Source organism: Lepidochelys kempii, chromosome 10 (assembly GCF_965140285.1).
Source record: "Lepidochelys kempii isolate rLepKem1 chromosome 10, rLepKem1.hap1, whole genome shotgun sequence".
In the NCBI taxonomy this organism is placed as follows: Eukaryota; Metazoa; Chordata; order Testudines; family Cheloniidae; genus Lepidochelys; species Lepidochelys kempii.
The window spans coordinates 36,134,001-36,157,487 of record NC_136389.1 but is presented as its reverse complement, the minus strand read 5'-3'; the positions used below and the strand labels follow the sequence as shown (position 1 = coordinate 36,157,487).

General features: G+C 46.9%; 1 protein-coding gene across 4 annotated transcripts in view; it reads left to right on the top strand.

The window, feature by feature from the left end:
• The first annotated feature begins 6,731 nt into the window (after positions 1-6,731).
• ABCA3 (ATP binding cassette subfamily A member 3) overlaps positions 6,732-23,487 on the top strand; it is a 90,740-nt gene continuing 73,984 nt past the window's right edge. For all 4 annotated transcript variants that reach the window (XR_013636411.1, XR_013636410.1, XM_073362876.2 and 1 more), the window contains exon 1: positions 6,732-6,821. The gene's annotated coding sequence lies outside the window, so the exon portion shown is untranslated. The remainder of the gene's footprint in view (positions 6,822-23,487) is intronic.

Sequence of the window (23,487 nt, the reverse complement as noted above, 5' to 3'; positions counted from 1 at the left end):
ATTATGGGCAGCTACCCCACAGAGCACCTCTTCCCATTCTGATGCTGTGGCTTGTGGGAAGCAGGCAGGGGGGTGCAGGGCATTCTGGGTCCTGTCCCAGCGCCCTGTGATGCATTGTTTTGCATCCCAGCGATCCCTGTGCTTCCGTCCACATTTGGCGCCATCTTTCAATGTTTTTTGTACTGCGCGCTCTGTCTTCCCTTTCGGTCTGCGGGAATGGAGCCCGAATTGCTGAGGAGTATGCTGACGAGTCTTGCCAGCACGTCACGTTTGTCAGTCAAGTTATTCCTTATGATCCAAAGTGACAGTGAGGGCTCCAACGATATCAACTCGAGTAACGCATATGACACGAGTTTGCTTGTGGCATTCACAGACATGCTCACCACCGTGGAATGCCGCCCTTCGGCTCGGGAAACAAGCACTGAGTGGTGGGATCACATCGTCATGCAAATCTGGGATGACGAGCACTGGCTGCAGAAATTTCGGATGAGAAAAGCCACTTTCATGGGACTGTGCGAGGAGCTCGCTCGCACCCTGCGGCGCAAGGACACGAGATCGAGAGCTGTCCTGACGGTGGAGAAGCGGGTGACTATTGCAATCCGGAAGCTGGCAAGTCCAGACAGCTACTAATCGGTTGCTAACCAGTTTGGTGTGGGGAAGTCAACCATTGGAATTGTATTGATGCAAGTTTGCAGGGCCATTAATTGCATCCTGCTCAGAAGAACCATGACTCCGGGTAACATGCATGACATTGTGGATGGCTTTGCAAAAATGGGTTTCCCTAACTGCGGAGAGGTGATAGATGGCACACATATTCCAATTCTGGCACCAGCCCACCTAGCTTCCGAGTACGTTAATCGGAAGGGGTATTTCTCTATGGTTCTCCAGGCGCTTGTGGATCACTGTGGGTGTTTCATTGACATTAATGCAGGCTGCCCTGGAAAGGTACATGATGCACACATCTTTTGGAACACTGGCCTGTTCAGGAAGCTGCAAGCCGGGACTTTTTTCCCAGATCAGAAGATCACCCTAGGGGAAGTCGAAATGCCCATTGTGATCCTTGGAGACTCCACTTACCCTTTAATGCCATGGCTCATGAAACCCTACACAGGGAGCCTTGAGAGCAGCAAGGAGCGGTTCAACAACAGGCTGAGCTGGTGCAGAATGACTGTGGAGTGTGCTTTTGGCCGTTTAAAGGGCTGCTGGCGCTCTCTGTATGGGAAGCTGGACCTGGCCGACGACAACATCCCCGCGATTATATCTGCGTGCTGTACCCTCCATAACATTTGTGAAGGGAAGGGTGAACAATTCACTCAGGCATGGAACTCGGAGATTCAACGCCTGGAGGCTGAATTTGAACAGCCAGAGAGCAGGGCTATTAGAGGGGCCCAGTGCGGGGCTGCAAAGATTAGGGATACCTTGAGGGAGCAATTTGAGGCTGAAAGCCACCAGTAATGTCTGGTGCCCTGCACGGGAGTGAAGTGCAGTGGTTCCAATGTTAGTAGGAATCTGTGTTTGCTATGCTGACTTGCAGTGCCTGTTTCTTTCCTGGGCTAAGGTATCTTTTACTTAATGCAATAACAAAGACTGTTTTCAAAGCCAAAAAATCCATTTATTGAAAAGAAACACAACTGCTTGGGAAACAGAAAGGGCAAGGGGGTGGGGTGGGGAATGGTACAATCGCAGGTTTGTGTATGTCCTGTTATCATACTCAGCCTTCCTGTCTGGAGTGCTATGCAATGAGTACTGCACTTCAGGATGGCTACACTGCATGGTGATGGGGGTTGAATGAAGAGGGTAAAGGTCGTAGTTTTCAGGGCTGGGTGGTGAAGCTACAGGTGTTGGAGGCAGCTGGTGGCGGTAAGAACCCGGATGTTGGGGAAAGTGGGTTGGAGGTGACATGAGGGCACAAAGGAAAGAGTTTTGGGACAAGGCCTGCAAGGGGGGTCAAGCATGGTAGTGTTCCGCCTGCATGGCTATGAGCGCCTGGATCGAGTCCGCTTGGCGCTCCATTATGCTTATTAGCCGATCCGTGCTTTGCTGCCGGAGTACTGCGCTTTTGTGCTGGTGCTCCTCATTATGCTGGCGGATCCTCCTTTCACTGTCCCACCACTCTGCACTTTTCAATTTTCATTACTTGAATGTTGCATTATTTTATGCAACATGTCTTCCTTACTTCTATGTGGCCTCTTTCTGATTCTTTGGAGTCTTTCGGCCGGTGATAACATGGACGGCTAAGATCTCAAGGTTGCATCTGTAAAGGCAAAATGCAACACTTAACAGAGGCAGCATTGTTCATAGAATCATAGAATATCAGAGTTGGAAGGGACCTCTGGAGATCATCTAGTCTAACCCCCTGCCCAGAGCAGGAACAATCCCAACTAAATCATCCCAGCCAGGGCTTTGTCAAGCCTGACCTTAAAACTATCTAAGGAAGGAGATTCCACCACCTCCCTAGGTAACGCATTCCAGTGTCTCACCACCCTCCTAGTGAAAAAGTTTTTCCTAATATCCAACCTAAACCTCCCCCACTGCAACTTGAGACCATTACTCCTCGTTCTGTCATCTGCTACCACTGAGAAGAGTCTAGAGCCATCCTCTTTGGAACCCCCTTTCAGGTAGTTGAAAGCAGCTATCAAATCCCCCCTCATTCTTCTCTTCCGCAGACTAAACAATCCCAGTTCCCTCAGCCTCTCCTCATAACTCATGTGTTCCAGTCCCCTAATCATTTTTGTTGCCCTCCACTGGACTCTTTCCAATTTTTCCACATCCTTCTTGTAGTGTGGGGCCCAAAACTGGACACAGTACTCCAGATGAGGCCTCACCAATGTTGAATAGAGGGGAACAATCACGTCCCTCGATCTGCTGGCAATGCCCCTACTTATACATCCCAAAATGCCATTGGCCTTCTTAGCAACAAGGGCACTCTGTTAACTCATATCCAGCTTCTCGTCCACTGTAACCCCTAGGTCCTTTTCTGCAGAACTGCTGCCGAGCCATTCGGTCCCTAGTCTGTAGTGGTGCATGGGATTCTTCTATCCTAAGTGCAGGACTCTGCACTTGTCCTTGTTGAACCTCATCAGATTTCTTTTGGCCCAATCCTCTAATTTGTCTAGGGCCCTCTGTATCCTATCCCTACCCTCCAGCATATCTACCGCTCCTCCCAGTTTAGTGTCATCTGCAAACTTGCTGAGGGTGCAATCCACACCATCCTCCAGATCATTTATGAAGATATTGAACAAAACAGGCCTGAGGACCGACCCTTGGGGCACTCCACTTGATACCGGCTGCCAACTAGACATGGAGCCATTGATCACTAGCCATTGAGCCCGAAAATCTAGCCAACTTTCTGTCCACCTTATAGTCCATTCATCCAGCCCATACTTCTTTAACTTGCTGGCAAGAATACTGTGGGAGACCGTGTCAAAAACTTTGCTAAAGTCAAGGAACAACACGTCCACCGCTTTCCCCTCATCCACAGAGCCAGTTATCTCGTCATAGAAGGCAATTAGATTAGTCAGGCATGACTTGCCCTTGGTGAATCCATGCTGACTGTTCCTGATCACTTTCCTCTCCTCTACATGCTTTGCCAGTGTGGCCGGGTAGTGAGCTAGTGCGCCCAGGGCTCCTTTATTGCGCTGTAACTTGCAACTTGCAAGTGTAGCCAAGCCCTTACATGCTTCTCTCCACAGGCTGGCTTGTTGCCCTTCAGCCAGGCTCTCCCCTTTGATCAGCGCTTCAGTCGCTTGCTGGTGGTGTCTGTAGATGGAGGTGGAAGAGAGAGAGGAAGCGCATGGCAAATGTCTCTCCCTTTTATCATGTTCTTTCTTCCCTCTTGGCTTTGCCCCCCCTCCCCTTCAGGGTCAGGTGAGCATTACCTCATTGCAGTCCCAAACTGGCCAAGGGGTGACGCACTGGAGAGTCCAAGAGTTCCTTTGTTGCTGCCTAGGCCAGTGTCCTTTGTTCCTGTGAGGCTGGGCTGGGTTTGTCCCATACATGTCCTGATGATGTGTGAATTGCCCCTCTGTTCCTGAAGAATTTTGCCTGGGCTTGTTTTAAGCCATGAGGACACATTTTCATCCTCATAACTATATGCTATTATATTACTATGACAACAATGCTCAGTGCATCATGAGCCCTCCCAAGACACCCAACATAACAAACTTTGCATTGGACACCACACAATTGTATTATAAGGATGAACATGGGAGTGCAGGGTGTTTCCCCGAGATACAGTGTCACACCCTCCCCTAGGGAGAGAGTATCATAAAGGCCAATGGGAATTCATGGCTTAGATACTCTATGATGGGTACTTTAGAAATACACACAAAGACCCTCTCACACTGGGGGCCTGGTATAGCTACAGTTTCTTTGAAGGAAAATCAGTGCTAAAGGGGTGAGTAGCAGAGATAGGATTTTACAACAGGAGGCTGAGGGGTAGGGTGGGGAGAACCTTTGGGCCTGAACTACTCCAACGGCATTACACCACCATCCAGTGTAACACAGTGGTGAATCAGGTCTAGGGTCCCCAGTAGTTTATCAAGTGTTTATTGTATCCTTTGACTCACGGCCAAACTGGGACCTAATTTACACTCTGGGCAACCCCATGGACTCAGTCTTGGCCCTTATTGCTGCATCTATAGAGAACAATTTCCAAAGTACAGTAAAAACACCCATCTTCTATCAAATAAACACAGCTTACTTGCTCTCCCTTGAGTTCTTGTGTCTCCCCACCTCTGTCTCTCCGTCCCTGTCTCATTGTCTTTTAAAGTAGCCAGGTAATATTTTTTTCCTCCAATCTTTAAAGCCTTCTTCTCCATTGAGATTTCAGCCCTACTTTTCATCTTGGTTTTCTCCTGCAGTTCCTTTCCTCTCCTGCACTCATCTCTTTCCCCCATGTTGGCCAGTGGAGATGGGATGCTAGCTAGAAATGGGATGGGCAGCATAGAGGAATGGGCAGCACTTACTCACTGCACAGTTAAGTATGATTCATTCCACAAGGATCTGGAGTAGTAGTCTTGGAGAACCCTGGATTTTGGATGCACATATAGTAGAATCCCCATAATTTGGCCTTTCATCCACTTTAAGGAGATGTCACTTGACATCCAAATTGCTTTACTCCTCTTCACTCTTGTGGGCTCACTAAAGAGTAAGTGATACAGCTCCGCCACTGACCAGAGTCTCAGAGCTAATTATGGGTGTCCCTGCCCTGATATGCTAAATTTGGGGAGGGGAGGTATAGAGTGCCCCCCACACACTAGTGCACATGCACAGGAACATCCCTGATTTGACTGGCACTGCCCTGATGCACAAGCATAGGGCCAGTCGGTGCTGCTGGCAGAGCTGACTGTTCCAGAGAGTGGCATGTCTGCATGAGGCAGGGCAGAAGATAGATCCATCAAGACAATTGGACTCCTGCGGGTAAAAAGGGAGATTCCCCCTCACTAATCAACTTGGACAAGAAGGCAAAACTGATCAGAAAATGAAGTCAGGGCTCTTATGTCAGGCACCTGCTTGCTGCACCAACTGGAGAGCCACTATGCAGCCTGCAGTGCTTGCTAAAGGTCTACAGAGAGCACAAAGTGTCTGCTTTATGGAGCCTTCCCTCTCTGTGCAAAGGGCTGTGCTGGCTGCATGCCCATTGACCAGGCAGGAGATTTTAGCTTCTGCAATTCAACCCTCCCAAACTCCAACTTTCCAAATGCTGTCCTGGGGGAAAGAAAATGCGTCAGGTTCTCTTTGAGCGGGGAGAGCCCCAGCTGCTCCGTCTGGGCTTTGGATGAAAAGAGGGGGAATGGATGTCTTTAAGTAAGGAGGACAACATCTCTTCCAGGAGAAAACTAAGCCAGGGCTAAAGGTCCCTCTCTCTTAGGGAAGGGAGAAAGCGTTATGCTCTTGGGGAAGAGGGATCTGAGTGAGGATGAGAAGAGGCACTGAAGCAACTGGCTGAAAGAGGGGGAGATGCAAAGGTGCTGGTGTGGGGAGGGACTTAAGTGAGGAGCTAAGAAATAAAACAGCACTGAGCCACCTACACTACAGAGAGAGAAGCTGAGCTATTCTAATGCTACCCCACAACAATGGGACAGTTAGGGGATGGAGGCTGCAGAGGGGAGAAACATATTTATCTTAGTTCTCCCCATGAACGCCTAAACCAGGTAGATAAAATGCTGCTCGAGGTCAGGAAGGGTGTTTGCCAGCTGGTCTGAGCCCCCATCAGGAGCAGAGCTTGAGCCAAGCGCAGCCCAGTGAAACAGAGAGCCAAAGGGGCACAGGGAGGGAAGTAAAGGAAGCAGAGCCCCCCACCCCAAACACTGGGGGAGGCAACTAGGGAGGGGCACATGCGAGTTCCTCCAGACACAGGAGGGGGCCCAGGAGAGGCCGCAGCAGTGTGGCTAACTCCGGTGATCTCACGAAGAACCTCGTGACAGGGTGCTCAGCAAAGCCCTGGCACCTGGAGTCGCGGGATCTGGGGAGACTCTCCGCTGTTTTTGTTTTTAAATAGGAAATTTCCAACCCTGGCGGCTGGGCAGGAACCGAACCCGGGGAGGGCGTGGGAGCAGATAGGGCCAGCCCGGCACGGGGGCTGAGCTGTGTTGCCTGGCGGGGGGGTTGGCCGCTGCCCCCCTCCCCCGACGAACAAGCCCGGCCGCAGCAAACCCCCCCTCGGGTCACGTGACGAGATCCGGTCACGTGAGGCGGCGCCGGGATCAGCTGGCCGCCGAGCTTCCTGCCCCGCAGGGCCTGGGCAGAGCCGGGAGTGGGGATGGCAGCTGGAGCGGCCCGCGCGGGGCAGCACTGACACCGGCCCGGAGCGCTGCCCGGTAAGCGCCCCTCCTTCTCTCCTGGGGGCCCCTCGGCCCCCCTTCCAGCCTTCCCCGGGGGGTCCCCAGCCCCCTTCTATTCCCTCCAGCTTCCCCCGGGGGATCCCATCCCCGGGACCCCCCTTCCATTCCCCCAGCCTCCTGCAGTGGGACCCCTGGCCTCCATCTCCTCCCCTCCCACCCCCAGTTTACCCCTGGAAGACCCTGCTCCTCAGGCCCCAAGATCCCTTGTCTCACTCCCTTCTTCCTTCCCCCAACCTCGCACCCCTTCCCCCCGTCCTTGACCTTTTCCCTAGCAGCCTCAACCCCCCGCTTTTCCTCCTAGACCCTGAGTCTCACCCCCTTACCGTCCCCTAAAGCTACTCCCAACTCAGTTCTAATTGCCCTCCCATGTCTGCCCCCCCATGCCACCCCTGCACCTTAGGGGAGCAGCTCTGAGCTGGCAGCAAGGCTGGGGGGATATTCAGGATTCCCCCACTCTGAGCTCTTCACTCCCCCCCCCATGTCTTCCTCCTCTGTTCCTGTCCCCCCTACTCCTCCTTCAGCAGCAGGCCCGTTGCCCTATGGGGAATCCAAAGCATGGCAGGGCTTTTCCAACTCTAGTCCTTTGCTGTGGTTGGCACCGCATGATAGAGAGGATGGGGCTACTGTTGTAGATCAGCTTTGTAGCGTGGAATCCAGTCGGGACCCTGAGGGGGGCAGATGGGCGGGACTCACACTTGCAGGTGTGTCTGCTTTCTGGGCAGGTGTGCAGCCCATTCTGTGGCTGCAGCCACCTGGAGCAGAGGCCACCTCAGCTACTGGGGTGTGCAGAGCTGTAAGAAGCCCCTGTGGTGGCTGAGACCTTAGCCCTTGGCAGCTGGATGGGTACTTTGGAGAGAAACCTGTGCCCGTTGTAAGGTTTGAATCTTCGTTCTGAATGTTTTATGTGAAAGTAGTACCTGGAGAGGGATCAGAAGAGGGGAAATAACTGGCCCCAGGGGGCACTCATTGAAGGGAGTCTCCTGGAGTTAATATTTTTAATTTTGAGGTGGGTTTAATGCAGGTGGAAGATACTAGCTGGCTAGTCCTGGAGGCTGAGTCCTCTCTTCATAGCAGACACAGTAGTGGCAGTGCAAGCTCCTGGGTGTCATCCTGCCACGTTGCTTACGGGATAATTAAGGCTCAGGGTTTAACTAAATCAACATTATGTATTCTGGATTTTTTTTTCTTCAACAGCAAACATATTTTAACAAAACAAACATGAATTTTTGAATTTAAACATTCAAGTTTTTTTTTTAAAATCAGGTTTGTTTTTGTTAAAATTCTTTAACTAAAATAGTTAAATGAAATATTAAAAAAAAAAAAACAACCAAAAATTAAATCGACTGTGTCAGCCAGGTCAACGTGAGAAACTTAAAATATTGGCTTCTGCAGCTAACTCGTCTTCATTTTCCTGTTTGTTCATAATCTGGAAAAGAAAAACAAGCTTTCCTGCTTTGTCAGGTCCTAAATGATTTCTCGATTTGGAGTGAATTAGTCCAAAGGAAGAAAATATTCTTTCTACACTGGCTGAAGAAGCTATTGCTTTTAAAAGTGAGAATATAACTTCAACAGTCTCTGAATCCAAGTGCTTAAGTGACTTCCACCAGTTCACTGGTGTGACTTTCTTTAAAACATCATCAGCAAACATATATTTTTTGAATGGTTCTTATTCCCAAACTGGGTCTCTTTTACGGCCATTATAGGTTTTCTCTTCTAGTGAGAGAATGGTATGGTAGATCTCAAATCAATGAGGGCTACACTCAGAAAGACCTCAAGACTTCTGGAATATGCTGATCAAACAGTTTCACTTTTGTTTCTACTGCCTGTCCCTCCCTTCTCACATTTATCTCCAAACTTCTTCTCCTTGTCCAAATCTATTCTGCCCCCAACAATCTTCTATTCATTGAACTTTTTGAAACTTTGCACTTTTAGAGAGAGGTAAGGGATTGATTCTATATATACAAATTTGCAGAGGGACAATAGGGTTGAGGTCTGTTATTTCTCACCTTTATATATTATTTTTTTAATACCATTTTTGCTGTTAACTAGTATGTTATCTCTGGAGACACAAATCCACAGTTTGAGAACTGCAAAACTAAGCATCTCTGATGGTATCTTCTAGACTGAGCACGGAGTCCCGTTGGGTAGACAGAAAGATTAACCTAAATAATCTCTATACAGAAGCCCCTGGAACCGCATATGATTGGGTCCCTAATCCATGAACTGTTGGAACTCCTTTACAAAACTTTTCTTAAACATGACATGAATATATTGTCTCATACTATAGAATTAGAATTTATAATCTCTATTCCATGATGAGAGATCTTAATGTATCTTAATTAAAAGTATCTTTAGATCAGATTTTTTCCTCAAAAAGCATTTTATCAAAAAATCTGATTTAAATAAAAATCTGTTTTTTGTTTTAATTTTTATTTTTAAATCATTGATTTTTATCCACCCTGTTAAGGCTTGTTCGGTGGAGATCGCCTCTAGGAGCTAAAGGGTAATCCTGTCTTTGTGGCCCATCCATTCCTTTGTTCTCTGGAGGTCTCTTATATGTTGGTACCTGGACTGGTACTCTCAGACTGGCCTTCAGAGCAGCCATCGGTTGTGTGTAACTTGACTATGGATCACCCCCTGTTGAATTTGAAAACCTATATCTACCCTCTTACGGCAGGAAGCTAACCTCATGGTTGTTCACCATCTATCTGCCTATGTTAGGTAGTGCACAGGTGGCAGAGAAAATAATCTGAATGCGTGACTGTGCGAGTGAGGGTGTCTCTAAGTCAAAATGGCATGCGTTCTTTGTCCCTTTCTTGCCTCTTTGCAGTCTTCATAATTATTGTCCTTTTACAAACACAAGTGTTAATGTTAGGAGTGGGTACAAGGTTTCGTGACTGGCAGTATAGCTGCCTAGTAGTAAATTCTAACTGGGAGCCTTCCCACTTCTATGAATTTTCGACTTTGGGCCCTGGCTGTAGTTCTTACTTGTGAACGAAGTTATGAGGCCTGGAATTACCCAAGGTTGCTGCTGCTTTTTCATTCTCTTTAAAACATGCTGCAGTGAGCAAAGTATAGTAGATGGGGCAGCAGAAGACTGAGATGGAGTTGGGGTTTCCTGGTGTTTTGTACGAGGGGAGAGTGTCTTTCTGGTACCACATTCCAGTCTCTGTGCTCCCACCTTGGAGAATGACCGGACCCCATTAGCAATCACCTGGCTTCTATTTCCAGTGTATATCTTTGTTTCCCAGCATGGGAAGCTTGCGGCTGCTGAACACTGGGGCTGTAAAAGCTGGGAGAAGCTTTGTTTTGTTGTAGCCCTACAGCGTGGGTGGCTTAAGTGTGACAGTGAAATTCCTGTCCTGTGCATGTGTGTGTAAAGGAGGTTGTGATGATGACACTGTTGATTTTCAAAGGAGAGTCAATGTGCAGCTTTTCCAGTACTACTTAGTGGTTATAGGATTGTATTGCTGTGGTGACTAATATATGTAGAGAAATTTTGGGGGTTACATTTCTTTGCTTGTTCACAGTTAGAAAAGATCCCTCATAATAATTATGAATGGGTAGCAAGGAGGGAAATATAGGGTAAACATGTCTTGACCTGCTTGACAAGCTGTCTTGACCTGAACTAAGTCAGTACACAGAAATGCTAGCCCTGGAAGCTGCACTTCCAGGAGTGATGGGAGTTGGCTGAAATAGCATTCTCGGGTACCTGCTTCTCATGATGCTGTCATAAGAGCGGCCAGTTTGGGCCAGACCAATGGTCCATCTAGCCCAGTATCCTGTCTGCCTGATGCTACAAAGGGAATGAACAAAACAGGGTACTTGTCAAGTGATCCATTCCCTGTTGTCCACTCCCAGCTTCTGACGGTCAGAGGCGAGGAACACCCAGAGCACAGCTTTGCATTCCTGACCATCTTGGCTTATAGCCATTGATGGACCTATCCTCCATGAACTTATCTAGTTCTTTTTTTTTTAACACAGTCCTACTTTTGGCCTGGCAATGAGTTGCACAGGCTGACTGTGCGTTCTGTGAAAAAATACTTCCTTTTGATTGTTTTATACCTGCTGCCTCTTAATTTTATGCGGTGACCCCTGGTTCTTGTGTTGTGTGAAGGGGTAAATAACACTTTCTCCACACCATTCGTGATTTCATAGATCTCTATCATATCCGCCCTTAGTTGTCTCTTTTCCAAGCTAAAAAGTCCCAGTCTTTTTAATCTCTCCCCATATGGAAATTGTTCCATACTCCTAATCATTTTTGTTGCCCTTCTCTGCAACTTTCTAATTTACAGGTCCCAGTACCGATCCTCGGGGGACTGTCTACTATTTGCCTCTCTCCATTATGAAAACAGACCATTTATTCCTCCCCTTTGTTTCCTGTCTTTTAACCAGTTACTGATCCATGAGAGGACCTTCCTTTTTATCCCATGACTGCTTACTTTGCTTAAGAGCTTTTGGTAAGGGACCTGGTCAAAGGTTTTCTGAAAATCCAGGTACACTGTATCCTCTAGATCACCCTTGTCAACATGTTTGTTGAACCCCTCAGAGACTTCTAATAGACTGGTGAGGCATGATTTCCCTTTACAAAAGCCATGCTGACTCTTCCCCAACAAATCGTTTTCTTCTGTGTGTCTGATAATTCTGTTCTTCACTATCGTTTCAACCAGTTTGCCTGGTACTCAAGTCAGGCTTATCGGCCTGTAATTTCCAGGATTGCCTGTGGAGCCTTCTTTTAAAAATTGGTGTCAAATTAGCTATCCTCCAGTCATCTGGTACAGAAATTAATTTAAGCAATAGGTTTTACATACCACAGTTAGTAGTTTGCAATTTCACTATTGAGTTCCTTCAGAACTCTTGGGTGAATATCATCATCTGGTCCTGATGATGTACATTAAACAGTAGGGCTGTCAAGCAACTAAAAAAAATTAATTGCAATTAACTGTGGTTTTAATTGCACAGTTAAACAATAATAGAATACCATTTATTCAAATTTTTTTTGGTGTTTTCTATATTTTCAAATATAGGCTGGGGGTGTGGGGCTCAGGGCTGGGGCTTCATGCAGTTAAAGTGTTAAATTAATGCATTAATTTTGTTTTCAGTTAATCGCAGGCATTACCTGCAATTAATTGACAGCCCTATTAAACAGTAATATCAGTTTGTTCCAAAACCTCCTCTACTGACACCTCAATCCGGGACAATTCCTCAGATTTGTCACGGAGAAAGAATGGCTCAGGTGTGGGAATCTCCCTCGCATCCTCTGCAGTGAAGATGGATGCGAAGAATTTATTTAACTTCTCCTCAATGGCCTTGTCTTTCTTGAATTCTCCATTAGCATGTCGATCATCCAGTGGCCCCACTGATTGTTTGGCAGGCTTCCTGCTTCTGATGTACTTACAATTTTTTGCTCTTTGTTTTGTGTCTTTTGCTAGTTGTGTTTTGGTTTCCTTTTTGGCCTGCCTAATTATACTTAAACTCTGGCAAGCCAGGTGTAAATGCTCTTTTGTATTTTCCTCAGTAGGATTTGACTTCTAATTTTTAAAGGATGCCCTTTTGCCTCTAACAGTCTCTCTTCGTCTGTATAGCCATGGTGCTGGTTTTTTGGTCCTCTTTCTATTATTTTTAATTCAGGGTATACATTTAATTTGAGCCTCTATTATGGTGTTTTTAAAAAGTTTCCATGCAGCTTGCCGGCATTTCACTCTTCTGACTGTTCCTTTCATTTTCAGTTTAACTAATTTTCTCCTTTTTGTGTAGTTCCCCTTTCTGAAGGTAAATGCTCCTGCAGTGCGCTTTTTTGGGTGGTTTCCTCCCCCGCACCAAGGATATTAAGTTTAATTACATAGTGGTTGCTATTACCGAGTAGTTTAGCTATATTTGCCTCTTGGACCAAATCTTGTGCGCCCCTTATGACTAAATCAAGAATTGCTTCTTCCCTTGTGGGTTCTAGGACTAGCTGCTCCAAGAAGCCGTCATTACAACAGGCCGTGCAGCAGATCAATGAGACGGCATGGGTCTGGGTGAATGGCCGTGTGATTGGGAATAGGGGGGACTCCTGTAAATTTCAGGCAGGGCTGTCACTTGGCTTCTCTACCTGTTTTCCCTGTCTATAAAATGGGGATTATACTTGCCGGTCAGGAAGCTTATGGTAACTAGTTGATCGCTCTGACGACACAGAGTGCTGTGTAAGTGACAAAGCCCAGATTCTACATCCTGTTACTCACCTGCATCCACGCTAACTCCAGGCTTAGAACAGAGGGCACAGCTGGAGCCATACAAAATGTCTGTGAACTCAGATGGCCCATCCCTTTGGGCACAAATTCCCTCACCACTGCAAGATGAAAAGGCTCAATTCCTTGCTTAAAAGAGCAAACATTAGAGCCTCCCCCGAAGAGTGTCCTGATGAAATGACCAATATTTTAAGAGCAAGAGAACAGGCATTTTAGCAGGGAAGTGCCACTAAAGGGGAAATGAAGTGGGCTTTTTGTCTTAATAGCAGAGAGAAGAGCGTGAATGGGAGCCAGAGTGTTTGATTAGGGCAGGGTTAATTTGGCTTGGGCCCATTATTACTGCCATTCAGGAGTGTTGAGACCGCCTTGGATTGGGGCCATCTCTGGTTGTGGGGACTGCAAGTCCTCTCTGAAATGTCAAGTGGCTGATGGGATCTACACTCAGTCTTATCCCTTTGCTTTGATTTCGGTTTGTAACGTCTGATTAAAGTGTCCTCAGATGTGCTGCTCGCCCCCGTGGTCCAGGCTTGGGCTGCACTTGCTAACCCTTTGGCATGACTCAGTTTGCCACCCTCGACTCACTTCACCATGCTGCTGCAGGTTCCGGCATGGTGAGCGCTTACGCTACTGCAGTGCACAGAGCACAGCGAGCTTGTAACTTCACTTTGGGATTTCCTTCTGCCGCAAGGGCTGTCTCTGCCTCTGAGAGCAATAAACGCATTAGTTTCATACAAGGAGGAAATGTTTTCAAGCGAGTAAAAGATGCTGGCGCTAGAATATCTGCCATTGGTTTGGGAGCCAGTCTGTGCTGCCAAAGCTGGCCCAGCAGGATTTCCCAGCAATACCAGAGCTGGGCGGACAGAGTGTAAGGGCAGGGGTGACACGAGCTAGCAACTGGTGAAAGATGTGTCTTATTCTTCTAATAATTTAATTGCCTTAAACCCTCCTGTACAGAAATAGGGATGCAAACAAAGAATTCTACGCTGGTTCTGTTTTAGGACTATGTTAGTACAGAGCAATCAGAATAGTAGCGTGCTTTCAAAACAATTGAAGGTGAAAATGTTGGCAAGTTACTAGTGGTTCTGGGTTGTCTAGTCATGATTCAGCGTGTTGGTGAGTGGGGGCTTCAAGCTTTCGATGTCCAACGTGAGCCACCTTAAAGGGGCCTGACGTTCAGGAGGCCAGACCTCTCTGAAAGCCCAGCCTCCTTCAGGTGGCTCAGTGTGGGCCCATGAGATCACTAGTCACTTTTGAAAGCCTTGGTCAAAGGGCCTGCCGCCTTCGGTATGGTTCTTGGAATGTCTCAGTACGGGAATGAATAGAGGAGACAGCCCCTCCCCATTGTATTGGGTGGGAGGAGGGGAGAAAGAGGGCGTTCTGGGGGGTTAATATTAATGTTTTGATTCAAGTGTGTCCTTCCACCCTGTCCCTCCTCTCCTCTGTACAGGTAAGGCTAGCATGTGGTGTCTTACTGCAGCCCCACCCTGCTAATATGGGAACAAGGCGGGGTCTGGCATGCAGCTGTCTGATGTAGTCCTGCAGGTTGGGCTAGTTCCTACATTACACGGTTCTAATGCTTATCCAAGTGGGGGAAGGAGAAATGCTGATAAGGGAAACTGCCTTTTCCAGTCCTGGTTTCTATGGAAACAGGACATCAGAAGAGCAGAAATGCAGTAAGTGCTTTAAAATAATTGCCAGTTCTCAGAGCACATGGCCTGTTCTCAGCTTGCTCATCCACCTCTGTTGAGATGGCAACTGGAAGTGGCCAGCCCCCAAAACAAGATGCTGCAGAAGAAGAGCACTAGTATATCCAGGCAGCCTGTGTTTTAACCACTGCGTTCTCTAAATCAGGGGTTCTTAACCTTTTTCTTTGAGCACCCCCCCACCCCAGCATGCTATAAACACTCCACTGCCCAGCTGTGCCACAATTTGTTTTTCTGCATGTAAAAGCCAGGGTCAGTGTTAGAAGGTAGCAAGGAGGTCAATTGCCTGAGGTCCCATGCCACAGGGGACAGCACAATGCAAAGTTGCTCAGGCTACAGCTTCAGCTCCTGGTGGTGGGGCTCAGGGCCCCAGGCTGCAGTCTCATGCAGGGGGCTTTGGCTTTCTGCCCTGGGCCCTAGCGAGTCTGATGCCAGCCATGCTTGGCGGACTTCCTGAAACCTGCAGGGCCCCGGACCCCTGGTTGAGAACCACTGATCTAGATCTCCTCTGAACTGGATTAGACAACATGACCGCTAATAACCTGGGGTCAATCCAGGCTACTTTTCCTAATATTGCTTGCGCTAGTGAAACGGTGGGAAATGCGAAGAAAATGGACGGTGCAGATGCAGCTTCTGTGATAGACCTTCTGTCTTGGTGTTTGAGTGTTGACATTACTGGTTCCTCAAGAAATATCTACACACGTTTGGGTACCAGAGGCTCAGCTCTGGTAGTTCGGGTGTTGGAGAATGTGTCTCAATTTCATCTCTATTCCCCTGAACTTGGTGGAGTTACGTTGAGGATGGATTTGGCCCCATGGACTTAGATTTTCTCACCCGAAAGACTGGGGTATCTACACTGTGCATTGAGAGCATCTCTGTGAGAGAATGTTATTGCCCAGCTCTCCTTGCTGAAGCAGTAATGTTTTCTCTTCCTCTGGCTTTTTTATTTAGGAAATCAGTCTCATCTTCCAGAGCTTAGTGCTAAGGTCAGGGCGAACAGTGTTCCTGGCCAGTAACTTGACCCATAGTGCACTGAAGCTGCAAAGCAAGTGTGTTCACATGCAAATTCTATGGTGTCCTCCTGCAGCGTTACTCTTGTGCCTGAATGTTGCTAGGTCACTTATGGTTGCTTTGCAAGGAAGATGCTCCTGGCTCTGCTGTTGGGGAAGAAGATGCTGATTGAGAGTCTCCCAGGAGCTGATGTTCAGCTGATCAAACTTTCTTTAGTTAATTAAAGCAACAGGTGTCACGGTTTCAATAGAACTCCAACACGTACTGATGTATGCAGGGCTGGAAAGCCAGATCCAGTGCATTCCCTCTTCAGATTGTCTTGGGCTGTTTTAGACGGCTTCTGGAAGGAGTTTCCCTTTGCAGCCATATGTCCATGTTGTCAGGTTGCTCTCTCTGGGCTACAGACCCTGAAAAATCTTGTATGGTCTCAGCCATATGCTGACTATTTGGTTTGACTCCTAACTTCCACTTTCTTCTGTCTCCAGTGGGTCAGAGAAGTCCGACATCAGTGTTACAGTGAGACTTCTCTAGCTCTCATAGGGTGGGGAATTCCGTACTTCTCTTTTTACACTTATTGAGGGCTTGGTGGGTTTTGACTGGCATAAATTATAGTCTTCTGGCTTCATGTGATCTTGGTTTTACTCAACAGTTGCTCGTTGGTTTCCTTAGAAACTAACACCACAGTATCTTCAACAGTCTGAGCATCCTGATTGGAGCAGAAAGTATGGGCCAGGAGAACTGTCAGGACAGGGAGAGGAGCTCCTGCCAGGAGTGTCTCTCTCTTCCTACAGTCTTCTCTGTTGCTCTTTTGTTTTAAACTCTAAATTAAAATTTGTCTGCACAGTTGAGGGTGGGAAACAAAAATCTTCTGATCACTTGGCCCAGGGCAGCTTTAGATTTCAAATTTGATGTATGTCGCAAAAATGCAGCTGTCCAATTTGCACGCTATGTCCCAGTCCCTTGGGCAAATTGAAATGAAATATTATAGCTTCTGCAACTAAGGGCCTTTCTCTGCACTCTTCTTGTTCTACTCTGAACTACTGGGCCAAGATTTCTCAGTTTTTATCCTCTTGGTTTAGCATTTCCAAACCTCATTTAATCTGATGTGTTGAGCTTTGTCTTCACTTTAAAATGCCCCCACAAATCAGATGCTGAGGCTGTGCAACTGACTTCAAGTTCAGTTCTAGATGGGTGATGTCCATTAAGTTTGCAGTCTAGATCTGATCATGCAGAGTAGCCTGCCCGGTGCTGCTGCTGGGTGCTCCCTGAGACCATGTTCCCAATTCCTTTTACGCTGGTATCGAATAACTTGTTGGAACTAGAGTGTTTCTACTCTTGGGCCACTCACTTCATCAGATCCTGGAGCATTCTTCATCGCCCTCGTATGTGGGTGGGGCTTCTGCCACAGCAGTGTTGCAAGTTAGAGTGGTATTTCCACCAGGCAGGTGGCTGGTGAACGTATAAGACTTGTGCGCTGTTATTTGCTTCCCATTTAATGGTGTCTAAATGTCAGTTTAGAGGCAGCCACTTTAGGTGAGGGCGCAGCCTCTCCTGTTCTGTCCCAGAGAAAGCACTGCTGATTCTCAGTTTGTACGTTGCCAGAATCGGCCAATTCTTCATTGCTGGGCCACCGTGAGGAGTCAAGGCACCAAAACCAAGGCACCGTGCTTGCTGTAGTTTAGTAAATGTGACATCCACATCTTCAATGTCAGGAAACCCAACACTTCTGTTTGCCTAGAGGGTGCTCAACCTTGTGCCTGGTTCTGGGTAACAGGATCCTTCCCAGACGGGTACAGCACTTCATCTGATTATGTGTTGCGGGTCAGTCATGCATGTTAGAGGCCGGTTTGTGCATGGGAAGCTGACACTGAGTGGGATGTACGCAGATGCGTATCTATATGTGTGATTTCTATGGATCTGTATTGACCTGACTCTCTGCCAGATCTTGGGATAATCCCTATAATGCAATTATTCCAGCAACAAATACTGTAGTGATAGGACCTGCCTTGTAGCATGCGCTGTCTTGCAGGATAGATCAGACAAGGTGATTCATTAACCTGAAATCTCTCATTGATTTGTTTGTTTCTCTTTGATGCCTTGAGCTCTCCATGGAGATTTGAGGCTAGGCATGGTGATATGATGGTTTCATCTCTGGAAACCCATCTCTTTTTGATGAGGAAATTCTGTCTTGTGAGATGAGGAAAGTAATTGTTATTTGTGTCAGTCTGCGGCAGCCGAGCAGTCTCACTGGAATCAATCAAAGGAAACGACTTTGTGCAGCGTGCACGCAGCCTGCGGAGTACCAGCTGCAGGAGGGCAGGGGCACAACCGCTGTGGCAGGATTTTAAAAAGAGTCCCTGTGACATACCTAGGGTACAGTCTAGACTAGTGAGGAGCCAGGTCATCCCTGCCTTCTAACCTGGGGGCTCTTTATGCTGCTTTGTTGTTGTTGCCTCCATTCCTGGACTGCTTGCAATCCACCACTAGTGTGTAAGTCACTCCCAGCTATGTCCGTGTGCACTTGCAACCTGTCAATCACACCCAGACGTTTACCACCTTGGATTATACTGCAGCGTGACCCCAGCACACACCCAGCCCCCAGATAGTTCCCCAGAATTGTATGTTTTCTACTGCCCAGCCATCTCCTGGGCAATACAAGCTCATGTAAGTCCATCATTTTATTAATAGAAATGGTGTGCACAAATCCAGTTCTCCCAAGTAGTGTCCCAAATACTTCAGTTCAAATACACTGGTCTAGATAAAACAATAAAATGAGTTTATTAACTACAACGAGAGATTTTGAGTGAGTACAAGTAATGAAGTACAAGAAAAATAAAGGATAACGCAGCTAGTGCTTCACTTAACAAACTGTTAGATTCTAAGCAAAGATTCTCTTGCCACGTGTTCTCAACACTATTACTAGCCCAACTTTGTAGGCCAGGACCCCTTCTTCTGTGTAATGGCTGCTTCGTTTGTTCCTTCTGGTGCAGTGAATCGATGGGAGAGCGAGAAGGAGTGTTTTGGGGTGTTTCCCCTTTCTTTTTATAGTCCTTTCCCGCCTTTGGGCAGCATCTCTAGCCGGGGATCAGGAGACAGAAGATCTGTGTGAACGAGAACCCCAGGATGTTTCTTTGCTAAAATGTAGATTTGTCGTCCACGTCCCCTTTTCCTGCTAAAGAAAGGTCACTTAGCAGGTGATGGTCCAGGGACCTTATGTGCCTCTGGCTGAGGTGCAGCAGCTTGCCCTTTGACGTGGAAGAACTGGCTTGGCCACTCCCCAGGTTTGGAATATGTGTTAGTAACTCCAGACTGAGGAATCTTAGAACTCAACATGCAATGTTGCTACACATGTTTTTACCAGGACAGTAATGTTCAGAAAATTATGAGTTTTCAAGTGATACCTACCAAGGCATACTTTGTACAAAGATCATTACAGTGGTATGTGAGGGGTGAATACAGGGGTACAGTCTGTCTCAACTTTAAGTCTTTAAAACTTATTACCACCGGTTGGGCTTGCTAAGAGAAGGGTGATTAAATCTTGTGTTTCTAAGCATGAAATGACTGCCAGAAGGGGTCAGAAAGGACGCATCCCCCTGTGTTCTCCCCCAGTATCCATGAATTGCATTTCATGCTTAGCTGGGGGTGTTACAGTAGCTTCTTGTCTTCTTCTGAAGCATCAGGTACTGTCTGCTGCTGTGGAAGGAACATCGGGGGCCTGTGGCAAATCGAGCATTCCTATTCAGCAGCCCAAGCCTCTGGAGCCATGATGTACTAGTGACCTGGGCATCTGAGAGCCATGACTGTAGCTACATTGAACCTCCCTCCTGGCTTCAGGGGAATTACAGGGGTGGATGGGAAGGAAGCAGCTGCCCTTGTTCCATCCCAGAACATTGAGGCAGATGTGTCTCCCAGATCTTACCCATGATTTGCTTCCACTTGCTTCCTTCACTACTCCCATCTCCTCTAAGGGAGCCAGGGACAAAGGCAGCCTTGTTCATAAGCCGGTGGCAAGGGCTATGCCAGCTGCTGACCTAGCGTTAGGCTGAATAGCCAGACATCAAAGCTCCTGGGACTCCTACTGTTTGTAGCATACTTAAGCCATGTTTGCGCAAGAGGCCTTGACATTTTTTTGGGTAAACACCAATCAAGTCCTTAGCGTGCAGTGTGCCAGCACCTGGTGCTTGGGCCCTGGGAGTGGGAGATGGAAAAGTCCATTGTTTGCCCTGAAGCTTTTAGAAAACTCTGATGTTTCAGCTCCAAGTACAAAAAGTGTAGAAAAACCTGCCTGTACGGGGAAATTTTTCCTACCCCAGAGGAGCAATATCAATCGGCAATACAAGAGGGTAAAATCACAGCTCATCTCTCTCTGGGGTGGAGATTTTCTTTTCCCATGAGGAAGTTTCTTAGTGCAGTGGCCAAAATAATGGGGAAGTGATTGGAATGAAAAGTAGAGAGAGAGAATCTTTCAAGACGAGTTGAAGGTCAGAGATGCAATCCAAATACTGATCTTTCTCCCACACACCTCCCTTCAGGTCTCTACATAGCTCCCCACCATTGTTCTTGTCCTCACCTGTAATAGTGAAATAAGATGACATATTGTTAATGCAGTGCTGAGGTTGCAAAACCAAATACTCGGAAGCCTGGAAATTCCAGAAGTTAAAGGGACCCCAACTTGGGATCGGATCAGTTTCAACATAGTGGGTAAAAAGTCACTTCATGTCTTCCAATTTTCGGAGGTTGTGCCAAGCTCTCGTTCCCATGCCATAAAAAATACCTTCGACGTGTGAAAGACTCCTAGGAACAGGGGACGTGGTTAAAACTGGCTAGAGACACATTGCTGAATACACAACATAAAGACTTCCCCCTCCTCTTCTCCCCCCCCCCCCCCCCCCATTTATTTCAGTTCTCGGTATTTCAGTTCTCGGAATAAGGTTTGCCTGAAACAATGGTGGTTAAAACACATGAACAGAAGTACGGCTTTTAAGATGATGCTGTCTCTCTAAGGCTTTTGTTGCATTTTTAATTCTCTCTCACAGGGTCACTCGCCTGGTATATTTCGCTGCCTTACCAAAGGTAATCTTTCCTCTAATGTTGTTTGTTTTTTCAATGCTTAGCCTGTAAGGATATGCTCAGCATTCCTAGGATTTGCAGTGTGGTATAGGGTGTATTCAGCACAGTGTGTAATGATACACAATTATACCTTGTTTTGGAGTTATAGGGCCAGACTTTTAAATGGTGACCTCCCTTTTTGTGCATTCAATTACGATATTAAGTGTAATTTAGGCCACTCGGATGTCTAAGTCTCTAATAGCACCTGCTAATTGCGTGCTGAGATGTCTTATGATCTAAAGTGTGCTCTGGTTTGACTTCCCTTTGGACTCTTTCTTTATGGTTATTTGTTGTTGTTAACAGCAATGGCTAGGATTCTTTTCTGTAGCTCTTCTGACTTCAGCCAAAGCAGGAGTTGCTTAATGCTACAAACAGGCCACTAGAGTTTACAACAGATGCCTTTGTTAGTTTTATAATTCCCAGTATCTCTTCTCTAATGATTAGCTTATGCAAATTGTGTCCCATGGGGGAGGTCCAGTTCAGGCTAATCTAAAAATCAGGGTCATCAAAACTTAACATTAGAGCCCTGTGCAGATACACATTGTATCTGCATCTGCTCTGCAATCCGCAAACATGGTCTGTGGGTATAAAGCAGATACCTGCAGATTTGCAGGGCTCGAGATATAAAATGTGTAGCTGCACCCATCCGCGATCTACAAACATGGACAGCCATCAGGTTATCCACAGATTTGCAGGGCTCTACTTAACATTATGCTACACATATTTGTTTGTTTGTGGAGCGCGGCAGAGTGAACACTGCATGTTTTTCCTACTGTTCTAGTCTTTGTAAATAAAACAGAGTAGGGAAGGAAAAGGATTTCCCTACTTTTTTCTGGTTGTTTACTCTCAGCCTTGGACAGTTCTCTGTCAGGTCAGGTTTTTCCTTTCTAATCAGTTTTCCCTGTTTAGGTGAAGTTACTAGGGCTCCATGAGGCTCTGCCCACTTGGATCCGACTGTGGGGTCAGGGTTGTATATTGTGTCTGCCTGTGTGAGCCTGATTCTGCTCTGACTAAAGACACCAACAAATGCACTGCCATTGTCTCCATTAGCAAGTGAGCTGGCTCTGTAGGTGGCCAACAGCTTAGCACAACTTTTTGCTGTACATATGTACACTCAGTGCTGCATTTTCAAACATTCATGACTGTTCAGAACCATTCTCCCCACCACACACGTGCATGCACAGAACATGCCTTCATGCCCCCTGTCATAAATATAAAGGGAAGGGTAAACACCTTTAAATCCCTCCTGGCCAGAGGAAAAATCCTTTCACCTGTAAAGGGTTAACAAGCTAAGACAACCTCACTGGCACCTGACCAAAATGATCAATGAGGAGACAAGATACTTTCAGAGTTGGAGGGTGGGGACGACAAAGGGTTCTCTCGGTCTGTGTGATGCTTTTGCCGGGACCGGAGCAGGAATGCAGGTCAGAACTCCTGTAAAGAGTTAGTAAGCAATCTAGTTAGATATGCATTAGCTTCTGTTTTGTTTAAATGGCTGATAAAATAGGCTGTGCTGAATGGAATGTATATTCCTGTTTTTGTGTCTTTTTGTAACTTAAGGTTTTGCCTAGAGGGATTCTCTATGTTTTGAATCTGATTACCCTGTAAGGTATTTACCATCCTGATTTTACAGAGGTGATTCTTTTACTTTTTCTTTTCTTTTGAGAACCTGATTGCTTTTTCATTGTTCTTAAGATCCAAGGGTTTGGGTCTGTGTTCACCTGTAGAAATTGGTGAGGATTCTTGTCAAGCCTTTCCCAGGAAAGGGGGTCTAGAGCTTGGGGGGATATTCTGGGGGGGAGACGTTTCCAAGTGGGCACTTCCCCTGTTCTTTGTGTAACACTTTGGTGGTGGCAGCATCTTAACCTAAGCTGGTAAGAATAAGCTTAGGGGGTCTTTCATGCAGGTCCCTACATCTGTACCCTAGAGTTCAGAGTGGGGAAGGAACCTTGACACCCCCCCTCCCCAAACTTTGCCAAGCATATGCTGCTCATTAAGACCTATTGAGACACCAGAGCCCTGATCTTGCACAGGTAGAATCCAGTTGACTTCACTGGGGCTCTGTGTGGGTGCAATGATGGGAACAATTTCAGCTGTTTTGAACTAAGCCCTAAGGTGGGGGAAAGAGAGCTGCTTTTTACAGTGGGAGGAAGGAGTGTGTGAGCTCGTCGTCCTGTTGTTCTGCAGCCAAACGAGTTTTTCTCAAATTTTGCCTCAGGTGAACTTGTATGAGACCAAGCCTGGAAAATGTCAGCCCAAAAGCTGACTGCTTTGGAAAGCTACCTGTACATGTGGAAACAGAAGGTTAGAATAAAAATTGTTACCTATTGTGTGGCAGTTGCTGCTGGTGAGACCGCTGTAATATATAACTTACCGAGAGCTGTAAGCGTTCAAAGCACTGCACAAATACTGACCTTTAAAGCACCCAGCTCTGTAGCTGGCCTCGTTTCTTCTTATGCCCCATCCCTCTCCTTATTGAATGCTCCTGCCTTTCCTACGTTGTTACTGATAATTCTACCTTAGCCTGCATTCAGGCTTCTCCTAACAGTCTTTTGCCCTCTTCAGACATATCTCCTCTACACATGGAAC